Source organism: Setaria italica, chromosome III (assembly GCF_000263155.2).
Source record: "Setaria italica strain Yugu1 chromosome III, Setaria_italica_v2.0, whole genome shotgun sequence".
Taxonomy (NCBI): Eukaryota; Viridiplantae; Streptophyta; class Magnoliopsida; order Poales; family Poaceae; genus Setaria; species Setaria italica.
The window spans coordinates 29,090,604-29,097,500 of record NC_028452.1 but is presented as its reverse complement, the minus strand read 5'-3'; positions in this window follow the sequence as shown (position 1 = coordinate 29,097,500).

Here is a 6,897-nt window from a genome sequence, read left to right as displayed (position 1 = left end):
TCCAAGGTCAAGACCAATTGTTCTTTGTTGTTCGGGAGGAGAGGATGCACAGTGAGCAGAGAGATGTTGAGGTGGTGGAATTTACTCTGCATTCATTCATCGGTGACATTTGGTAGCCTATTCCCTGGGAGACAGCTCCAGAGTTCCAGAATAAGATCATCCTATTTGGACCGGGCAAGTGCATTGTTGTACAAGAGCATACCATTTGTGGCTTGCCTAACCTGAAGGAAAATCACATTTACTTCATAGGAACTGATCAGCATGATGAAAAGGAGCAATACTAGATCTACCAGTAGGGACTAAGAAATGTGGCTGGTGTCAACAATGATCCTACAATCCACATTACGTAGGTTCTTGGGAACTGGATTTGGTCACGAGGAAAATGGTTGTTACCTAGCTATGAGTAGATTAGTGATCTTTCATTTTGTAACAACCATGTCGCCCGTTGTATTATTAGATAATACATTTGTATATATACTACCAATAACTATATTATTAGTGCTCCTCAATTATGCAGCGTATCTGAATTATGAATGGTAAATATGCTGGAATCAGATGGCATGTCATAGCCATTCGTCACTACCAAGTTCATAACCATTGTTCTTACTTATCCTAATTTGCCAGATAGTACCATCAGCTACCAAAATCAAAGCACGATCCCACCTCTCAAGCATCTACCTCAGCAATAACAACAAACATCATAGTAGCAACAAGCAGCAAACATCACAGCAGCAACAAGTTTCATAAGATGGCATGTCATAGTCATTCATCATTACAAAGTTCAAGCATGATCCTACCTCTCAACCATCTACCTAGCAATAACACCAAACATCACATTATGCCTTAATCGTCCCTGAATGACCTTACGTATTTGGCCCGCAGCAGTGATTCCTTGACCTTCCTCACCACATTTGTGGCCTGTTCTATGTGTTCCCTCACCTTCTGCAGCTCAGCGACAGTCGCTTCAAGCTCCATGTTAGCCTTTGCACATTCTTCCTTTCACATCCTTGTATCATTTTCAGCTTTCGGGCTGTTACAATTTCCCATTCCTAGCTCCTTCTGCACTGCATCATTTCTAATTTTGTTTGTCGCATTCATCATGTCAATGGTTGTCTCCCCAATGTATCGCTTTGTCATATGCATCTCATAGATTGTGTCATTGACATCCTTCTTAGCAATTCTCCATGCTTCTTCCCACGACCTTGCTTCCTCTTCATCTTTTGGCTTCCTCTTCATCAACTTCACCAGAATACCTTTAGTCCTAGCATCCCATTCAGGATCAACCCACTTAAACATCGAGCATTTGTCCCCTTCACGCTATAGACACCGATTACGTTAATACAATTCACCATTTACAACACTAACATCAATAGTACAAGCAAGGTTTATTAGAATTGAAACAAGTTATCACTTACCTCGCAACAGGATGCATATCGACGCCTAGGGTTATCAAATGTCCAATCATACTTCACATGGAGAACAAACCTGTGCTCACACTTATTTTCATCAGGCGATGGTGATCTGGTGCTATTAGTGACTCCAAGCACCTATGAAATCTAATAAATACAAGAACCTATCAAACTATAAACTAAATGCATCACCAAAGTCATCATAACTTGAAATCAATGTTTAAGGTTTATTTTTGCACTTCATAAACTATAGCCTATCAACTTAAAACTCCAATCGGAATGGAAATCTAAGGGTACAACGAAATCAGAATCTAGTATCTTTAGCCCAAATCCCCAAATCCAGAAACCCCCTTGACGGTAGGGGAAAGTAGCGGCACAAACCAGGGGACTAACTTGATTGTACCTCCTCCTCTTCCCATTGCTGCTAGGATGCGCCATTCCCACCGTGGGCCATTGCAGATCTGCGCACCGATGCTAGCTAGCTTTGCCACAGCCAATAGGAGCATGGTGCGGGCGAGTCTCTTGCATTACAGTAGTGTACGTCGTGTCAAGAAATGAGAAATATGTAGCTGATGCTTGGGCCTGCAATTGGCATGTGGACTAGACTTATTAGAAGAAAATATATAAAATGTATCCTTTCTAAAAAAACATACATAGTTCATGTCTCAGTGGTTGTGCTATCTTAGCACTTTCAAGAGGTCACAGGTTCGAGCCTTGCTATGGACACCCTTTCCTTTTTATTTTCCTTCCCTTTTTTCCTCTCAGACTAACATAACTTACCAAAACTTCTGCCACCAACAAACCTAAAACTTACATGTGCGACCCGGTTGCGGTAAAGACTCCCCATTCGATCGGTAGCATGTTCGACCCACAGGAGGAGCATGTTTTTCTTTTTATTTTACCACCCTATTTATCATCTTAAACTTACATGTGGGACCCTAGTTGGTTTATGACATTTTCACGGAGCTTATATTGTCACAAAACCACCATGTAACAGCGAGTGACATTTTCTTTTTGGCTTGGGTGACAACTTTTATGATGTTCTATAACTTTATCACTAAATTTGCTCGAATATAAAGTTTTATGATATTTTTAGCTAGAAACATCATAAATCTATGATGAGAACAAATGTGTTATAAAATTTTCATCATAGATCGGCACATTTCTTTTAGTAACCATGAAAATGCAATGCAACATGAGGTGGATGAACAAAATGACATGACATGATATGGAGGTGGCCTAAAAAAACAAAAGTTAGCCTAAATTAACTAGCCAGAAGTTTAGAATTAAAGGGTGGTGCCATACTTCATATTTCTCTCTAAAAAGTGACAAAGAAAAAGACTCTAAACACAAACGTCATGCAAAAAAGGGTTTATATGTTTTCCAAGATCAAATAACAAAGTGCTCCCTCAGTATTATTTAAAGCATACAACATGATGTTGTAGTATTTGTTAGAGCAATAGTACAATGTTACTTGGTACAATGTTACTTGATGGTTTCAATTGAGAGTGCAATATAGACTGTCATCTTAATATAAACAATAAATAAAAGGACGGGTTGCCTCCCACAAAGTGCTTAAGTTATAGTCCTATAGCTAGACTCCTCACCTTGCTCATGTTCATGCGAAGCCATGGTTCTTTGTGCGAGAATCCAAAGTTTCCATGCAGCTTGCTATCATCTTTTGTAATCCTTCGTGGTTCGCTTCTAACATCTCCATGTACTGAATGTAGCCTGCTTGTGCTTTCATTTGTCAATGCTCTAGAAGTTTTGTTTCTATTCTAAGCTTCTGAATTTGATCATGTATGCTTGAATGTCTTGATGAAAGCATTGGCCAAGCTCCTCTTTATTGTTGTAGACTTCATCTCCTCTATCTTATTCTCATGGCCTTGCTGCTGCCTCCTTGTCATGGATTTCCCTTTCATCCAGAATAGGAAATATACTAAAATATAGATCTATTGAATAGTTAATGAAATTACCTTTCCAATGAGTGGTCATTCTTCTAAAATGGGGTTTAAATGACAGAGTTATGCCCATTTTATTTCAGCACTGCATGCTGTCCAAAACTGATTTCAAGGCGCGCGACATTCGATGATTTCACCATAACTGCTTGTAGGAACCTCCAATTGCATTTAGCCATTGTTGTACCAGCGAGTAGCATGGAAGCAATGATGCATCTTCTCCATAATTCTTTCTTTAGCTAAGGTGTCGGGATCAGAGGAGGATCCTACACTTTGTGTTGATGATCTGAGAAGTTTTCCTCCTTGGTTGTATCAGTCAATTAGAAGCTCTTCAACATCCATTGGAGAAGATTGGTAGTGTCGTGGCCTTCTAATCTTGTTGCCTCCAGTCTTGATCACCTCCAAATCATCACCTTCTTTGCAGAGAGGCCCTCCAATCATCCCTCTTTTCTTGACATGGTTGCTTCCAACACCTATTACTTGAACAAACAAATCTCAAAGAAACATTAGTCTTAAAAATAATTGTTATCTATTATGTTTGCCTTCATATGCAATCAATGATTCATGTTAATCACATCCACACATATATATGAGATAGCATAACCAAGGATAAGAAGAGCCTATCGCCTTCTAGTTGTAGTTCCAGCCAATAAGCAAGCACATCATGCATCACATCCAAAGCAATCTTTAAACTACTACCTCTGGCCAACATCCCCAAAACCCCCACCCTACATGGAAGCGGACCCCATCACGATCCCCCCATCGACGTAGGCAGTTTAAGGGCAGGAACATGGGTGAACATGTCTAGATATGATATAGGGTCAACATACTAGATCTAATCACGATGATCACATAAAGCATGCTATGTAGTCTAAATTATAGCATTAGACTAAGGAACAAGCATAATCATGATAGATAGAAAGCATAAAAGGAATGTCGGTGCGAAATCTGGCGAACAGTAAATATTTGTAGTTTTTCCATGCGTTAAATCGGATATGGCTTAGCACACAATGACACAGGATGTATACTGGTTCGGGCAACGCGCCCTACATCCAGTCGTGGTCATTCGGTTGACTTTATTCTTGAGCCGAGGTGCCCAAAGTTTGCAGTGGGGGTACAAAAGAGAGGTGGATTAGAGGGGATGCCTTAGTCCTAGCCTTGTTCTCGTCTAAATGGAAGAGAGTGGCAGGAGCTCAGACGTGCGCTAAGTGTGTGAGAGTGCGTGTGGGAATGTTCGTTCAAGAGTCTCAGAACTTCCAAGTGAGAGAGAGTGTTTGAAGAGTCTGAGAGCACATATCTGTAGAAGCGGGGGGTCCGTCCCCTTTTATAGTATAAGGGGATGGTCCTTATAGGTCAGGGGAGGATAAGAGAGTGGGTGTACGGGCGCTGCCTAGTCTTGTTGAATCCCACGTCGGTGGATATGGTATGGCCTCCATCCTCAGTCCCTGTTCTCCTCATCAGGACACTCCTTACTTTCAATATTTTAGCCACAAGTTCTATTGTTGTTTTACCATTCTAAGTTAGCAACTATACTAAACCAAGCATAGTTTCCAAGCAAATAATATAGGTAACAATATTAGATCATCATCATCTTTCATTCTTACTCAGTGTAGCATAGCGATCAAGTAGTCCCAAACTATGAGGCAAACGAATCAATTCGAATTTCTTAACCATACATGGTGAACCTAATCCCACGACATTCACACACCACGAGTGGTCGCTTCATTTGTCAGCCATCACCATCAATTCCCAGACCTGTGTTGGGCTCACTTCCCTTGGTACAAGGCTCCATAGATCCGGCCTCTGTTGTTCTATGACCGCACTTGTCACCACATGCGGCCACAAGGGAACTCTATTCCAGAGATAGTGGAACGATCCGCTCACGTTCTGGTTCAATCAGGTACTAGGCTTTCCTATCCCATACTAGGTATGAGATTAGTACTTTCAAACACTTGATGACGAACACTATCACATCTCGACCTTAGCCAATTTCATGTAGATAGATGGGGCAATCCACCGACCACCAAAATAGTTCATAGAGCCCTGCCTCGTCCATTGTCCTTATAGTTGTAACAAAAGAAAAGCAAACAACTCCTATAACTCGTGAGTGACAATCAATCACTCGACTTTTACCGAGTCCTATTAAGCATTGCAACTACTCGACTTATCATACTAGTGTTCAGATCAAAGGGTACTAAGTCATGCATCTACGGTTTCAATCAACTCCTGGAAACGTAAATGCACAACCAAAGTAATCAATCATATTGCATGTATTTAAAAATAGGAATTCATGCTCTAGGGCTTGCCATCACACGGGGAGTTAGTGAACTAGTTCTCGGCTTGCTCCAGTACGGGCTCAGCTCCATCTTGACGCAGATCCGCTACAGCTCCTTCTTCTGGTGCCGGGTGAAGCTCGTATGTCCTGTCAGCGAGGTTCAGCTCTACACGAAATGCAAATACATCAAGTTCAACTTCCGTGCTTTCTCATATAGGATGCAAAATATGAATTAGCACTGAAGTATAAATTACATCATCACCGCATTCACCTAAACAAGCTTCTACACCTTCTTTATCTGCATAAGGTAAGGTGTGTTATGGTGTAAACCCGGAGTTGATTTGATGGTGATTGTATACATATATACAACTTAACTTTATTAAACTTTAGATTGGAAAGTTATCATATTTCTGAATGTTCTTTTGTACCTCTTCCGAAAAAGACTATTACCTTTACTTAAGGTTCTTTCTTCTATTTAATTTGGTTCATCTCCAAAATTTTATTTCAATCTTCAAACAGTAAGCTATGAAGTTGAAACTTTACTAGAAACTTAACCTTGTAATGATTAAGCTACTGCACACATTTGAGGCTTATTAGAGTTGCACAAAAATAATTAAAATTGTTTCATTATGATAAGGTAATGTGTGCTTAACTATTTCTAAGACAGAAAACACAATGAATCGTGGTATGAAATTTTAAGAGTAGGTTCCAGAGGTGAAATAGAGCGTTTGGTGAATTTTTCATAATTTTTAGTGAAGGACATCTTTTCCCATACATTTACCCTAATTATTTTTCCTCAAAAAGGCAAGTGGTTTTCCTTCTGCTTCTGATCAGGTTCTATATTTTTCCTACAAACTACACTACACCACTGACTTACTGCAATTTGTTTCACATTTTTTCATATCTGGTCTAATTATTATGCAAAAGACAAAAGCAACCTTAGATTTTCATGGTAAAACTAAAACAGAGATTTGAACATCTAAGCTAGGCTCCACATCATTTTTATAAGCTTCCATTCTCTGAAACAAACACTTGAGAGTTGGATTTAGCATTTTATCCTTTTTCTGCAATTTACTATGATTTAAATGGCTTAAACAAGGATTAAAACATATAACATCAATCCTAGCAGAGACATGTGCCAAAAGTATTTTTAATAAGAAACTACACTTTATACTGAGTCTAGCAAAACTGGTTTGACATCTTTCTGAATTTCCTACAAGTTTTGGTGAATTTCCAAAGTTAAATACATTTTCTG